This window comes from Lissotriton helveticus, chromosome 5_1 (assembly GCF_964261635.1).
Source record: "Lissotriton helveticus chromosome 5_1, aLisHel1.1, whole genome shotgun sequence".
NCBI lineage: Eukaryota > Metazoa > Chordata > Amphibia > Caudata > Salamandridae > Lissotriton > Lissotriton helveticus.
This window is the reverse complement of record NC_136065.1, coordinates 220,794,418-220,811,607: the sequence shown is the minus strand read 5'-3', so window position 1 is coordinate 220,811,607 and position 17,190 is coordinate 220,794,418. Positions and strand designations below refer to the sequence as shown.

The 17,190-nt window shown below is 47.3% G+C and overlaps 2 protein-coding genes and 1 pseudogene across 4 annotated transcripts in view; 2 read left to right on the top strand and 1 right to left on the bottom strand.

Annotated features, from left to right (window-relative positions):
- DPP7 (dipeptidyl peptidase 7) overlaps positions 1-17,190 on the bottom strand; it is a 1,731,842-nt gene that overhangs the window by 783,657 nt on the left and 930,995 nt on the right. The gene's annotated exons all lie outside the window — the stretch shown is intronic.
- The window catches only part of LOC144754352 (kelch-like protein 9), a 395,059-nt gene that overhangs the window by 286,667 nt on the left and 91,202 nt on the right, over positions 1-17,190 (top strand). The window lies entirely within an intron of this gene.
- Positions 4,580-5,640, top strand: LOC144754353 (translation initiation factor eIF2B subunit beta pseudogene; annotated as a pseudogene).

The window sequence follows — 17,190 nt, the reverse complement described above, 5'->3', positions numbered from 1 at the left end:
CTATTTGGAACAATACCAGTTTTCATATAAATCAGAAAGTGCTATCATGGCCATAATGGCATTTAGCAGGTATTCAAACACTAGATCAGCTTTTCCACAATGGCGATTTTAAATCCTTCACACAACTTGGAGCAGGATTTGGTCTTCCACTACACCATTCTCCGAAATATACTCAACTTTAACAATGTTTGAAAAAGCACCTCCCTCTATCTTCTTCCATGCTTCAAACATCAAACAGTCACATATTTAATCATTTGGAGTAAACATAAAGGAGTATTATCTGGTCTCTACAAAATTTTTACGATGCACCTTCACTCTAAACCCCTAAACAGATGCTACAACTCAAATGGCAGAATCGGCTTTCAGTATCTTACACTGATGAGGAATGGGAGGAAATACTGGAAAATTTAGACAAAGGCACCCATGAAGCTAGACTAAAATTCTGCCTTTTCAAAATCCTTCATGAGTGGCATTGGTTCCCTGCAAAACTACATAAGGCTGGTTTACTCTCACATGCTAACTGCTGGAGGTGCCCAAATACCAATTGTGACTCCACACTCATATGTGACTGCCCAATGATACAACCTTACTGGACTTATGTAGGTAGAATCTTACAATCTACAATGGCTTTATCTCTTTCACTTAAGTCTGCTAATATACTTCTTCATGATCTCCGTCTCGCCACAAAACTCTCTAAACCCCAACGTCATCTTTTTCATACAGCATTGGCCACCGCAAAAATTTGTATCTTACGTCATAGGAAATCCACATCTCCTCCTTCACAAGAAGAATGGCTGACAAATATGATACACACAGCATCACACGAAAAAGTGATTTACAACCTCTAGAATCAAACTAACATATTCCTTCAGGTTTGGTCACCTTTCTTTGAATATGAATAGTGGTATTGATATTGATGTTAATACCCCCAATGCTACTATTTCTCTACCTTAGTCCAATTATGTTCTTCCCCTTTTTACCCTTTACTCTTTCTCACCCCTGGTTATCCTATCCTAATCTATCTTATCCTATCTTTGTCTTATATTATCTTATCCTATCTCATATTATCTTCTCTTATCTCACGTCATATTATACTATTTGATATCTAACTTTTTTCCTATATCTGTCCACATTATCTATTATCTCAAAACCCCTTTCTTTCCTTTTCTTATTCTTATATTTATTCAATTCTTTATTTACGTATTTATTCACATATATATATTCTAATTTTTAACAAATAGTACTTATCACCTATATATATATTTCTGCTTATAATGTATTCATTTCTTTACTACGAATTGTTACATGTTGAATGCTATTATGTGATGTAAAAGATTCTTATATAGCGCGGCTAACACCTGAAGGTTTCTTGGCGCTTGTATGGGGAGAGCAGAAAGGAAAAGGGTAAGGAGCTAATTATAGGCTTCAGTGAACAAAAAAGTTTTAAGAAGAGATCTAAACCTGGTGTAAGTGGAGGGTAGCCTTAGAGAGAGGGGAAGGGCGTTCCAGAAAGAAGGAGCTAAAAAAGAGAACCTGAGGCCGCCATGTTTCTTCCTCTTAAATATGGGGACTGTCAGCAAGGCCAGCTGAGACGAACGAAGGCTACGAGAGGGAACATAAGGGTGAAGAAGAGAAGAAATAAATGAGGGGCCTCCGCCTGCAAGGGATTTGAAAATTATGCAGCCTAGTTTAAACTTGCAGCGAGCAGTGACCGGGAGCCAATGTAGGCTTTTCAGAAGAGGACGGACGTGTTGATGTCTGGGTTGGTGAAAAATGAGGCGGGCGGCCTGGTGTTGGATCAGCTGCAGTCTTTTGGCTTGGTAGTCAGGAATGCCTACATAGAGTGCATTTGCGTAGTCAATTCGTGAAATGACTAGCGCCAGCAAAGCCAGAGTGAGGGCCTCGGGGGTGAGGAGGCGGGAGATTTTACGGATCTTCCTAAGCTGGAAATGGCTGGAAGATACTACCGCACTGATCTGGGACTTCATTGAGAGGTCACTGCTAATAATGACCCCAAGGCTTTTTGCAGAATTGACTGGGCAAGGAGGGCTGCCCAGTCTTGTCGGCCAAAAGGAAGGTTGCCAAAGGTTAGGGGATCCCCCGACAAGAACTAGCTCAGTCTTGTCGGGGTTGAGCTTAAGATGGTTTGAGCTCATCCAATCGCTGATAAAACAGAGGGTGGTTTGGAAAGTGGAGATTGACTGATCCGAAGGGTCGATGGTAAAGACCAATTGAATGTCATCCGCGTAATTAAACACGGTGACATTCAGGCTGCGGAGGGAACGGATCAGGGGAGCCAGGTATAGATTAAAAAGAAGTGGGGACAGGGAAGATCCTTGGGGGACGCCGCAGGTTAGCCCCACCTGGCCAGCTGAGAACTGAGACAGCCTGACCACTTGTTTGCGATCAGACAAGAAAGAGTGGACCCAGTCAAGGGCGGTGCCCCGGATGCCGGCTTCTCTGACACGGTCGACAAGAATACCATGATCGACCGTGTCAAAGGCGGCTGACAGGTCCAGCAGGACCAGGGCCTGACAGATGTTAGCGTCGGCCCCTCTGCGCAATACCTCCATAACAGAGAGTATGACAGCCTCTGTGAAGTGCGCAGGTCTAAACCCGGCCTGCTGGGAGTCCAGAAAACCAGATTCCTCAATAAAGGAGCTGAGAATATTGGTGACATGTGACTCCAGCACCTTACTGAGAAAAGGAAGAAGAGATATGGGGCGAAAGTTACTCATAATCAAAGGGTCTGCCGAGGGCTTCTTTAGGATAGCCACCACCTCTGCCTGCTTAAAGGAGCAAGGGACCTCACCCATGGCCAGAGAATTGTTCAGAAGGGCCAGGGGGGGTTCAGGGCATACGGAGAAGGCTTCACGGAGAACGATGGGGGGACAGCAATCGCTCGGTGATCCAGAAGAGACTTTATGTAGCAAAGTAGAAAAACCTTCCTTCGAGATGGGAGGGATCTGGGATAGGGTATGGGAATCGAGTGGAAGACAAGAGGCGTCTTATTATTGTTCCTGTGATGAATTTTTTACAAAAATGCTAATAAAAAACTTACAAAACAAAAATAAATATATATTTGCCCTCATTTTCAAACCACTGGCGATGTGGATAAGGAAGGACCCGGTCATTAGAGGGTTGAAATAGGCACCAGATTGGGAGGACCGCATATCACTCAACGCCGACGATATCTTGCTCTATCTAGCTTTGCCTCAGCCTCCATAAATAGTGTGCTGGACATCTTCCAGGTCTTTGGTGAATTTTCAGGCTATACCATTAACTGGTCTAAATCGTTCCTTTATATCTTGAACGGGAAGGCCCCAACTTTGTCCAGAGGGTTTGTCATTACACTCGCCCCAACCGTTTTAAATATTTGGGGATTCAGGTCTCCAAAGATTTGACACTCATATACACAAAGTACCTCCTTCCCCGTTGCAGTGCCTTAAGAGCGATGTCTGGAGATCGCTCCCACTGTCTTTACTTGGGAGGGCACCACTGTTTAAAATGATGTCACTGCCTAATTTTTTCAATGTGCTTCAGAATGCTCCTCTCCCAGTACCACATACATATTTTAAGTCAATTGACTCAGTGTTGAGGGAGCTCCTCTGGGAGGGGAAACCTACACAGATATCCCTTTCTAACCTCACTAGGGAGTGGTACGATGGTGGCATTGCGCTCCCGGATATACGACGGTACTACTGGGCAGCTCATCTCATTGCCCTTAATCACTACGTACGGATCGGAGAACGACCCTGGCTACAATATGGATAGGTGGCTATTGCCCGGAGGAGGTTACAGGGGAACGCTATACGCCAATCCGTCTAGGTTAAAACTAACATGGCCCATCAATCATTCGGTCAAGGTATGGGGAGATACCACTCTGAGCTTGGGTTGGAAGGACAAGATCACACTGGCCACCCCACTCTGGGACTCAGTTCAGTTAGGGAACATGAGGGTCACCAAACGGTTTGACAGATGGGACCTTATCGGTTTATCTTCGGTGGGGGACCTGTGGAGAGATGGTGGAGTGATCTCCTTCGACCAGTTAAGAGATGAATATGACCTAGCTGCCTCAGAACACTACAGATATCTTCAGGTCAGTCATGCGCTGCAAGCCCTAATACCCAGGTGTGAAAGTCCACCAGAGTCATCACCGCTAGAGAACAGAATACTAGATGGCGACCTTCGGGAGAAAGCGATCTCCATGATATATAGGCTGTCCGGAATTCGGTTTAAACCGAGTCTGCTCGAGAAAACACTACCGGTGTGAAAATCAGCTGACCTGGTTTAAACCGAGTGTCACTGATTTTTTACATATTTGTTACAGCATATTTGTTACACCGCTTGGCCACTTGAGGGAGCCAAAGGAGTACAAAAAAGAACTATACTGGCACTTGCAATACAGAAGCTAACACCGGGAAACAATGAGTCACCCCCATTAAATCTGCGAGGGAGCTGTTTTACAGGCAAGGTAGCGGGGCCTCGTTCAGTGGTGCATTAATTGACTAGCCTTTGCGGTCCAATCACTATGGAAACAAATTAGCGTGATTGGCCGATAAGAAAGCTGGTTGAGATACTAAGTTCTATTTTGCCAATATGCCGCCTACAGGGGAACGGGGTCCGGAGCTGTCTGAACGAATTGATGCCTTCGTGGCGCGGCTGAAGTGTGAGGGCAGCCGGCCGAGCTCGGAGGAGACCGCGCGGGAAACGGGGGCTCTTCTACGGAGAATCATTGCCCAAGAGCGATGGGGGAGTGCAGGTGAGCTAAACGACATAATCCACAAAGAAGGCCGGAGGATGACGGCAGCACAACCATCTAAGACCACAGTGGGCAACATGGTGCGCAGGGTGTTGAAAATCATCCGTGAAGAATATGGCAGACTCCGTGATCGCAGTGAGGAGACGGATCAGCAGGAGTCACTTCATAAACTATTGACAGCTGGTGGGCCTAGTGAGGATTTTAACACCCCATACCCCCTGTTGAAGGCGAATGTAATTGAGGCAGTCAATGAGCTGCTAATAGAACTTGAGGGTACAATAGATAACATCGTAATGCAGGCTCTGGAACACATCCACTCCAACGAAGTGATAATGACCATTGGCCGATCTCATACTGTAGAGGCTGCACGAAAGCGTAAATTCCGTGTCATTGTAGCAGAATGTGCACCATTTTGTCAGGGTCATGAAATGGCTGTGCGGTTGTCCGAAGCAGACATCGAAACCACAGTCATAACAGATGCGGCTATCTTTGCTGTTATGTCGAGGGTGAATAAGGTTATCATTGGGACTAAAACAATTCTGGCCAATGGAGCTCTGAGAGCTGTGGCGGGGACCCACACACTGGCGTTGGCAGCGAAGCACCACTCCACCCCCCTAATTGTCTGTGCTCCTATGTTTAAACTCTCGCCACAGTTTCCTAATGAAGAGGATGCCTTCCACAAGTTTGTGTCCCCACAGGAGGTGCTCCCCTTCTCTGAAGGTGAGATCTTGTCAAAGATTAGTGTGCAGTGCCCAGTTTTTGACTATGTTTTTCCAGAGCTCATAACTCTCTTCATTTCCAACATTGGAGGCAATTCTCCATCATACATCTATCGGCTGATGAGTGAACTGTACCATCCTGGTGACCATGAGCTGTGACTGAGGCACAGATAGCATCTCTGCTTTAGAGAAACGAGAACAAACTCGGGACCCACTGAAAGTCATGATAAACTAAGCTTTTACAAATAAAAGCCAAACTAGAGAATGCCTTGGTGTGCTGTAGCCAATTCTGGACGCACTGTAAATTATGGACAGAAGTGTCTATTTATTTTTCTTGTATGTAGCGCAGATTACATGAAGTGCATTTCTAAAGATGAGAACAAATCCACAAACCAACTCACGAAATAAGTTTTAAAAAAGGCACTTCCAGGCAGAGCGTTTCAACAAGAGAAGGGGGGGGGCTATTTTGGATTGAGTCGTTCCGCAGCATCAAGTGTGCTACCAGCAGTACATATACAGAATTGCACCCTGGAGTGGCTCTCTGGCAGTATACACAAACAGGTAACCATTTCAAGATGTCATCCAGAAAAATAAAGAGAAGTTCATGTCAAGATTTTGTCTGAGAGAGTCATATTCATTGAGTTAACACACAAAATAATACTAGAACAGATTTACATTTTTACAAAATACATAATGCATTAATAAATAATGGTGTTGAGACTGTAGAAAAATCACTATATACATTTCATTGGAGACACTGTCCTTGCAGGATTAAGCTCATGTGAGGCAATTTCAACATAGGTCTTGACTTGGGACAGGGCTAATAACATGTACCAATTCAGGATTTTTTCTCTCAAGGGTACGTTGCAGGTCACTATGGGTGGTATACTGTGGCAACCAGGTGGCCTGCATGTGGTGCACAAGGATTGAGGTACACGAAGAGCCACTGGGCACGTAGCCAGAGATACTTCAAAAGAATACTAAAAAAGCACTCTTTGTTAGTTCCATTAAAATGGGGGGGGGGAATACTGCAGTTTCATTTAAGTAGACCTCTTCAGAATTTTTGCTGTTTAAAATATGACCGTGCTGATGTGCCCCTGTTAAAAATATTCTCCTTTGCTGCAAGCCTTTCATGTTCAATGGTCCAGTTTTGTGCATGCCTCAGATGAGAATTGTGGCTCTGTGGCTTTTTGCGACTGCGTGTAGGTCTCTCTTGCAGCTCCTTCCAGTGGAGTGGGCTGGGTGGACTTTTCCTGCATGCGGAACATCTGCCAGGCTCTAAACTTTTTCCGCAGGTTACTTAGGTTTGGTTTTGGAAGTTCCTATAGGACAAATAAAGGGTGTAAAAACGTAAAAAGAAAGCTGGTTGAGTGGATGAGCCTCCTGCATAGGTCTTGGTGCGGACACAGCAAATCCAAAATCAGAGGAGCACTGGCCAATAGAAATCTTGGGTTGTTGAGGCAGGTCACTGCCTCAAAAAGCATAACAGAATTGGGGCCAAGTCAGTAACGTCAGTTACTGGCTGACAAATCATGCCGCATGAAAAATTCCTAGCAATTAGGCTAAAAATGTAACACATTTTCCATCGTGACGGAAAGAGTCTACTCTGCCTCTCATCATTCTGTGGTCGATATAATTTGTATTTTTTAGGTGAGCTTCCTTTAAGTACGACTAGCATTATTTACAAGTAAGGAGGTTGGGGGCTGCAATTTTTATCAATAATAAAATTAACATAATTAATCAATGAGATTTACCCACCTGATGGGATGGCGCACTAAGGAGGCCGTGTTGCCAGGCAGACGCGCAACGCCCAGGGAGCTCAAAGGATTGTAGTGTAAACCCCCCTCCCCCACCCACCCTCTCCCATCTTCTATCGTGTGTGTCATCCCGGGGTAGACAGCTTCTCGGGCACACACAGCCGCACCGATCATTTCTTTAAAAAGACCATTCACGTATTAAGGAGGCTTTGCTGTGTTTTCACCCCCTCATCGCCTATTGCTGGAAGAATTAAGGATTTCCCCACCCAGAATTTGTCTCTCGTTGCGCCTCTGCTGCCAGGTGGGAATGGTGCAGGGCTAAGTGGAGTGTGCAGGACGCTGGATGCCTGGAGACGTGTGAACTGATTGAAATTGGAAACCTGGCTTCCACGCACCCCCACAGTCTGACAGCAGGATAGCAGGATTTATGGAATACATATGTATTCATTGAGAATCACTGAGGGCACCCGAGGGATGGGACTGCTACAATCACACTGATAAAGAAATGTTCGCCAAGTCCATGGGCAGAGTTGGACTTCTAGCCCTTCCCCCCTAACCTGACTTACAGGCGAGTCTGCTAAAAAATGATTGAGGAGAGAAGAACGTTAAAAGTTAGACCAAGTCTTCATGCCACAAATTCATGATGAAAGGCGGCAATTTATTTCCTATGCTCTGTTATTTTTTTATGCACGAACACTCATTGATGCAGCATTCATTTTGCCACAGAAGTTAGCTGCAACTCAACTCTAACTTGATCTGTGTTACCCCTGGGCCGGCCCTTACAGGTCTTGTTTCATTAGGGTGCACACATGTTGACGTTAAGGCTAGCACCTGGAAGCTTTGAGATCTGACCAACCAGGCCCCCTGCCTGCCTGGCTTTTGTGGTCTGCTGTCTGTCTTACTGCGGGTGCACCCGAGTATTTCACAGGTCTTTAAAAAGACCATTTACTTAACGAGGCTTTGTTGTTCTTCGCCTCTTCTTAGAGCTCCTGCAGCTACACTCTTATATGGAAAACAGCTAGAGCTCGAGTACTTCAGAGCTCATAACTGAGCAGGAAAAGTTATCTTAACCTGTAGAGACACCTACTTCAGTTGAGGTAATTGTGGGCCTAGGCTGAGAGCCACCACAGCAACTAGGGCCTTTTCTGTGGCTCCTGCTGTGTGGGCAATTTGAGAGTGTTCCCTACCTCTGCCTCTGCAGACTTTGGTTCTTGGTCCTCCTTTAGAATAGAAATGTCCCTTCACCAACCATGGCTTTTGAAGTCAATGAAGCCTCATTGTGATACTCTGCACAAGTGTTAGATCCCTACCGTAAAGGGGAATATTCTCCAGAGTTTGCAAAGTACAGCTTCATTATTGACTGCTTTAATACCTCTGAGGGCCTATGCACCCAGTTCAACGCATATTTTGCAGAACATGTTCCAGAGAATATCAACCTTTAGTTGCACCAGTATTGGCATGGGAAGCTACATCAGTGGCCAGAGTTGGCAAATTGTGTACTGACTGTTTTGGCGTTGCCAGCCTCAAGTGCCATTGAAGAGAGAGCACGAATTACCAAAGACTCACTGAAGAAATACTGTGTGGTGTACTACAATAAGATTGTATTTGGAACTCATATACACTGTAAGTACACTGTCTATATATCATGCATCAATGCAGCAAGCAAGCAATAATAAAAGCAAAGCGTTCCATAAACACCGGTAAAACACTGTGTCAGTTGTTTTTTATGGCGCAAAAATGAGTAACCACTGAAAAGCACAGTTTTTTTCAGGTATTGAAATCACTGGAAAACACTGACAAAACACCACCAGAATTTACCAAAAATAGAAACTGAAAACAGGAAAGCCTAATGATATACAAACAACTAATAAACAATTCCCCCGACACCTTTCTCCAACTCCGTGTTCCTTGGACCACGACGTAGCGGGGTTGGATGATGGAGAATGGCTAGAAGCGCTGGTAGTCTCATCCAGGCTGAGGCTTGTTCATCCTAAAGTATTACATAGGATATCATTATTTGGGGTCAACGTTGATGAAGATGGGATTCAGGGAAAAGGTAGATTGTATATGGGGATGTGGGCTGGTTGGTACATTCATACATACACTTTGGGAGGGTCCACTCATTTAGAGATACTAGGAAAGGGTCACAAGCTGTATGACCGAAGTCATGGGAGTAACAACTGACTTCAACTTTAAGCTATGTCTTTTAAACATCTGGGGCCCTACAGATCTAAATGTCAACGATAAGATATGGGTGTCATTGGGATTGATGGTTGCCAAACGCAATATTGCAAAGTCGTGGGGAGCAAGTAATAAACCGTCCCTGAGACTTTGGGAGAACGACATGGGCCACTGTATGTTCACGTAAAAGACTGTATACCTTTCACGAGGCTGCCCTAGCAAATGGTCACAAATATGGCAGAAATGGAGGGATGGTGTGGCCCCGCGGCCAAGGTGACCTACGCTGGAATCTGGGGATCACGGTTCGATCCCCGGCGCCGGCAGCAGATTATCCCAGCACCATGTGACTCTGGGCAATAGCTTGCTTAATCTTCCTGACGGCCCCCAGCGCCTGGAGACCCTTACGGGTGATTGTTCGCGCTTTACAAATGCGGATTATTATTATTATTAATGCTTACAGGGGGGACATCTGTGAGCCACCGAGAGGCCTACCACTATCGTACGCTGAGTAACGCTTGCTTGTCTGACGTCTTGTGTTCTCTTCTACCCCAGCCAGGGATACGCCTTTGAAGTGAGGTGCAATTTTGTTCATGACATTTGTCTGTAATGTGCTATTTTAAGTGTCAATTGGTTATAAATAAAAATATATATTTTTAAAAGATTCATAACAGTACAAATGTATGCACAGAGGTTTTTGTTAAGTCAAAACAACTGTGGAACGTCATAAGGACAGTCCTTTGTTTGCATGAAGGTAACATTTCATGGTTCCTGTAATGGCTCCATGGCTAACCTTGCATGTTATTTGAAGACTTTTTGTTACATTCCAATGACAGCTACTTAATTTTAAATGCTCAGAGTTGCTGCAGGATGAAACCAGGTGTCCCTTATGTAGCCACTGTTTTAAAGTTGCTAATTTGTTTATTTCGTCTGGTCAACATTTTTCAAATCACATGTACAATAGAGCTAGTAGTTTACAAAGTATAAAGCACGGCCTACTTGTACAACAATATAAATCAATAATAGTTTTTTAGGGTACTTTGGAGAAGTGTGGCTCACTGGTTAGAGGAGGCAGACCTGGAAGCAGAGGTCAGCCCGGGACCAGGGTTCAATTCCCGGCTCGGCGGGGTCTTGAGTCCTAAAATGTCCATGGACTCGACAATTCTTGCTCCGGTGCCTACTCGATTCACGGGTTCACACTCTGCGACTCTGGGCAATAGCTTGCTTAATTTCCACAACGGCCCCTCGCGGCGGGATGCCTGGCTTTCACCTTGCGGATACCCTGCCGGGGTTATCTCACAGGGGAATACCAGGACGGGTTCCCTAAGCAAGCGCTTAGAAACCGCTTGGTGATTTGCGCTATATAAATTCCTGTACATTTACATTTACATTTCCTGTACATTTGGGAATGATATTAAAACATTGTCATCACATCACTTTTTGCCTTGGCATCCCCCCAGAAAGTCCAGAGCTTTCAAACACGCCACTTTCCCGTAATGGAAATAACAAAAATCTTGGGGGAAAATTCTGTCTACTTTACATCTGTTTAGTATGAAAAAAATCGACACAACCAACACACCATCCTTCGGTCCTTCGACGTATCATATATCAATCGCTCTCTTGTATAGATAAAAAGTATTGCTTCAGGGGTTCCCAGAAATCACGAGGCCTGGATGTCTGGGGTAGTTCTTCCGCATAGACCTGCAGTGTTTCTTTACAATAGGACATGTCCACAAGGGGGAACAACCATCGCAGCGCATGCGTCACAACGCATGCGTTTACGTCACGTGCCATCACAACGCACGCGACGTTACAACGCATGCATTCACTATGCCCCCCATTACATCTGAGGCGCCATTAGATCGCGGGGGCTTACAACGAACACGGGAGACAACGCTGGAACCACGAGAGACAGGTAAGGACGACGGATGTACCCGTGGTGTTTTAGGCTTTTAGGTAGCTGATGGGGACTGTATTGGAGTGGGGATGGGGGCGTGCGGTGTGGGGGGTTTAGGGATTAGGGTTAATAGTAGTATATGGTTGTGTTTTAGGGGGTTGGGCTTTTAGGGCTTAGGGTCGGATATGGTCGTGTTTCAGCTTTGAGGGTTAGGGCTTTTAGGGTTAAGGGTCGGATATGGTACTGTTTTAGACATTTGGGTTAGGGCTTTTAGGGCTTAGGGTCGGATATGGGTGCGTTTTAGACATTTGGGCTAGGGCTTTTAGGGCTTAGGGTTAAGGGTAGGATCTGGTACTGTTTTAGGCATTAGGATTAGGGCTTAGGGTTAAGAGGCATATGCGGTAGTCTTTTAAGGTTTAGAGTTCGGGCTTAGGGTTACGGGTCGTTAATGAGGCACTTTTAGGCTTTAGGGGGTCGTAGTGTGTAGTTTAGGCCTTAGGATCAGGGGGAATGCGCACTGGGGTAAAATATGCGATTTAGAATCATGCAGGTGTTTGTATGCGGTGTAAATGTGTTTCAAATGCTTTGGAATTGGGATGCGACGTGATTGGGTGCGTTGCAATTACTTGCGAGGTGAAGGGACATGCGATCAAAAAAATGCGATGTGAAGGCATGCGGTGTTACAGTTTGCGATGTGCCATCATACATTCGTCTACAAGCCAGTCTTTGAACCTGGGGGGGGGGAGTTTACTGCCCCATCTAATAGCCACACAACATTTTGCTAACATTAGCGCCACGGCCAGAAATTGTTGTCGTTTCGCAGGCTTTAGTCTATGTATTCCCAGTAAACACACTAGCGGAGTATTCGGTACCTGTTCTGCTAACATTGCGGTGATTGCTTCCGCGATATCCTGCCAGTACTTGTGCATCTGCCGGTATGCCCACGCCATGTGTAAAAAATCCACGTTCAAAGCGTCACACCTGTAGCAGTTATCGTGCGACCGCAGGCCGTATCTGTATAGTTGGGTCGAAGTGTTATAAAATTGGTGTAGGAATTTAAAGTGTATCATGCGTAAATTACAGTTAGATGTCCAATTGTAGTTGTGTGCAGCTATATTCCCAATCTCGTTCGTCAATGCTATCACCTATCAATGTTTACCACTTATTGAGTAATCTATTCGCATTCTCACTTTGTTCTGACTGTGACGCGTTGTACAGGCATGTTACTAATTTCTGTCGAGTGGGTGTCACCAGTAGTATCTGTAATGTTTGCAGAGTTGGTGACTCTTCTGGACAGGAGGTGTATAGTTCCCTGATCGCGACCTGTAGTCGCAAGTGTGCAAACATCTTCATTGGTTTGTTATGTATGCTCAATGATTGGTCGTCCATTTGGATAAATCTGCCATGAGGAAGGACAGCCTTCATTGTAGAAATCTTCATGTCCTCTAACAGCAATGTCATCATTTTCTCTTGTGTTACTGACAATTTAGGATGGTTTTCAACGGGGAGCGATGGGGTGTAAATAGGTAATTTATTTGCTCGGTTTGCTAGTGTGTGCCATGCTCTTGTAGTGCAGTGCACAGTTTGGACCGTAACCTTATTTGTATGTGACTTCGGGTCAGACACAAAAGCCATATAGGGGTGGGGTAGCTCACCATCCTTTTCCAATTCCACGTAAAGAATGTACACATGTGGTTGTGTCCAATAATACAATTAACCGGGAACGTGGTAGCTCCCGTTCCCGAAGCACTGTTGCATCATAAAGAATGTCTGCCACAAATGTAATGTATTCAAGTTGTATCAGATTTTTTCCAGTTTTTAAACTCATCATGTCACATGGAATTCGTAAATTGTATTAAAATCTGATGCTGAAGGTATGCCCATCCAGGCCTTTTCACGACAGCAGGACATATACAAATATCAATCAATCAATCAATCAGGTCATTTGTAGAGCGCACTACTCACCCGTAGGGTCTCAAGGCGCTGGGAGGGGGGGGGTGCCGCTACTGCTCGAACAGCCAGGTCTTGAGCTTCTTCCTGAAGGAGAGGTGGTCTTGGGTCAGGCGCAGATTGGTCGGAAGTGAGTTCCAGGTCTTGGCGGCCAGGTAGGAGAAGGATCTTCCTCCTGTTGTCGCTCTTCGGATGCGGGGGACGGCGGCGAGGGCGTGGTTGGTTGATCTGAGGAGGCGCTTGGGAGTGTAGAAGTTGATCCGGTTGTTCAGGTAGCTCGGGCCTTGGTCGTGTAGGGCTTTGTGTGCGTGGGTGAGGAGCCGGAAGGTGATTCTCTTGTTGACCGGGAGCCAGTGCAGATCTCTCAGGTGTCCGGAGATGTGGCTGCGTCGGGGGATGTCGAGGATGAGTCTCGCCGAGGCGTTCTGGATCCGCTGGAGTCTCTTCTGGAGTTTGGCAGTGGTTCCGGCGTAGAGGGCGTTGCCGTAGTCCAGTCGGCTGGTGACGAGGGCTTGGGTGACCGTCTTCCTCGTCTCGGTGGGGATCCACCGGAAGATCTTACGTAGCATGCGCAGGATGTTGAAGCATGACGAGGAGACGGCGTTGACTTGTCTGGTCATGGCGAGGGAGGAGTCCAGGATGAAGCCCAGGTTGCGTGCGTGGTCCGTCGGTTTGGGTGCGGTGCCCAGGGCGGGGGGCCACCAGGAGTCGTCCCAGGCGGAGGGCGTGGAGCCCAGGATGAGGACCTCCGTCTTGTCTGAGTTCAGTTTCAGGCGGCTGGTCGTCATCCATTCGGCTACGTCTCTCATCCCTTCGTGCAGGTTGGCTCTGGCGGTGGCGGGGTCGTTGGTCAGGGAGAGGATCAGCTGGGTGTCGTCGGCGTAGGAGATGATGTTCAGGTTGTGTTGGCGTGCGATGGCCGCGAGGGGGCTCATGTAGACGTTGAAGAGGGTTGGGCTCAGCGAGGATCCTTGGGGTACGCCGCAGATGACTTTGGTGGCCTCTGACTTGTACGGTGGTAGGCGGACTCTTTGTGTTCTTCCGTCGAGGAAGGAGGTGATCCATTCCAGTGCCTTCTCCTGGATTCCGATGTTGCTGAGGCGCTGTACTAGGGTGCGGTGGCAGACAGTGTCGAAAGCCGCGGAGAGGTCCAGGAGGATGAGGGCCGCTGTTTCTCCGTTGTCCATCAGAGTTCGAAGGTCGTCGGTGGCGGCGATGAGGGCGGTCTCGGTGCTGTGGTTCGCTCGGAAGCCGGACTGTGAGGGGTCGAGGGATCCATTCATCTCGAGGAAGGCGGCCAGCTGTTTGTTGACGGTCTTCTCGATGACTTTGGCCGGGAACGGGAGGAGCGAGATGGGACGGTAGTTCTTGAGGTCGGTGGGGTCTGCTGTGGGTTTCTTGAGGAGAGCGCTGAGTTCGGCGTGCTTCCAGCTCTCAGGGAAGGTGGCGGAGTCGAAGGAGGTGTTGATGATGTCCCGCAGGTGGGGTGCGAGGACAGCGTCGGCCTTGTTGAAGACGTGGTGAGGGCAGGGGTCAGTCGGAGATCCGGAGTGGATGGAGTTCATGGTGCGGATGGTGTCTTCGGTGCTGATCGGGGTCCAGGTGCGGAGGGTGGTGGATGGTGGCGTCGTTGCGGTTGTGGCTTGCGTTGGTTGGTTGTTGAAGCTGTTGTGTATGTCCGTGATCTTGTTGTGGAAGTAGGACGCGAGGGAGTTGCAGAGGTCTTGCGACGGGGTGATGTCGTTGTTTCCGGCGTTGGGGTTGGAGAGCTCTTTCACGATGTTGAAAAGTTCCTTGCAGTTGTGTGCGTTGTTGTCCAGCCGGTCCTTGTATGCATTTTTCTTGGTGGCGCGGATCAGTTGGTGGTGTTTCCGGGTGGCGAGCTTGAGGGTGGTCATGTTGTCCGTCGTTGGTTCCCTTCTCCAGGCTTTCTCGAGGGCTCGACAGTTCTTCTTGGAGCACTTGAGTTCGTCGGTGAACCATGGTGTTTTCCTGCTGCAGGATCTGCTGGGCGGGGTCCTTAGAGGGGCGAGTTCGTCCGCGCAGTTGCTGATCCACTTCGTGAGGTTGTCGGCGGCCTGGCTGGGGTTCGCTGAGTTGGCGGGAGGGTGCTGGCTCAGGGAGGCGGTGAGCTGGTCGGCTGTGATCTTGTTCCAGCTTCTTCGAGCAACCTGTTGCTGGAGGTGGTGGATCGTCGTTCTTCTGAAGGTGAAGTGGACGCAGCTGTGGTCCGTCCAGTGGAGTCCTGTTGCGTGGCTGAAGGTGACGTCTTTGCTGGATGAGAAGACGGCGTCGAGTGTGTGTCCGGCGAGGTGGGTGGGGGTGGTCACCAGTTGCTTGAGTCCGAGGTTGTCGAGGTTGTCGAGCAGGGTGATGGTGTTGCGGTCGTTGTTGTTCTCCAGGTGGAAGTTGAGGTCCCCCAGGAGGATGTAGTCGGCGGAGGGGAGAGCGTGCGGGCTGACGAAGTCGGCGATGTCCTCGCAGAATCGTGTGCGCGGTCCCGGGGGTCGGTAGATCAGGGTGCCTCTGAGGGTGGTCTTCGGGTTGGTGTGGATCTGGAAGTGCAGGTGTTCAGCAGTGGTGAGGGTGTCGTCGGTGTTGGTCGTGATGCGGATGGTGTCTCTGTGGATGATGGCGATGCCTCCTCCGGTCTGGTTGTCGCGGTCCCTCCGGGTGATCTTGTAGCCCTCTGGGATGGCGATGGCGATGTCTGGGGCTGAGGAGGCGTTCATCCAGGTCTCGGTGATGAAGGCAACGTCGGGGGCGGTTGTGTCGAGCAGGTTCCAGAGTTCTACGGCGTGTCTGTGGATGGAGCGGGTGTAGTATGTATTTCCCAATGCATTTCGGGCTTCTTTCATCGCCCTTCGTCAGGGGTTTCACTACAAACAAACAATGACTTTAGACTGTGTATTTTAAACATTCAAAACATAGAACATATTTGGTATTCGACATGTTCATAAATGCTTCCTTAGACGTTTTCCTTCTAATAACCAAAAAACCGTAAGACCTAAATATGAGTAACTACGATCCTCCTACTCTTAATCAAACATTGTAAATCATATCGTAGTAAGTATATATAGCCCCGCTATCTAACACCCGGTTACCCACTGATCGTTAAGCCAAACCGCTTCAAGACACTCTCGTACCTTCAAAGTATGTCCTGGTTGCATTCCTACTATTCCAAAAACCATCTATCGTTGTTCTCACATCTGTTTCCCTTAATATATCTAACCAACCCCCCCTTCTCATATGCAACACCCTAAACTTCAACTCCCATGATTCACCGTTAGTTAGTACCTAAAGCATGATCTAATCAGGGTCAATTGTGAACTACGAATACCAATCACCTCATTTGATTGCCCCGCCCACCCTTTCGTTGTAACGCGCTACGCCTAATCAGAAATATATTATAGAAGCATAAACAACACAGTGCCGACATTTAGTAATGACAATTGTTCAAATTATGGGAATAAACTGTCCTAACTTTGGCTACCAGCGGTGCCATAGCTAAGGCAAACAGCGGGGGGGAAATGGGCACCCTGGTCGTGTTCCCCACTCCACTTGGCAGGCATCAGAGATTAGCCTGCCAGTCTTAACTCTTGCCGTAGAGTCCTTATATAATAGAGCTGTCCACCTTAAAATTCAGACCCCAGTCCAAACTTCCTCATCACTCGGCAGAGATCAGACCATTCAAGACTATCAAAGGCTTCTCTATATCTACTGTGAAGATGGTCACCTCCTCCTTGCAATAGGAATCAGCCTTAAGAATATGTAGTAACCTTTTGACAATTAATGCTGTGTTTCTGGTGGGGATAAAGCCTGCCTGGTCTTGATGTATGAGTTTTGCCATATGTGGGAGAAGGCGGGTGGCCAGAATCTTACTCAAAATGTTATCGTCAACATTTATTTATTTTATTTATTTTTGAA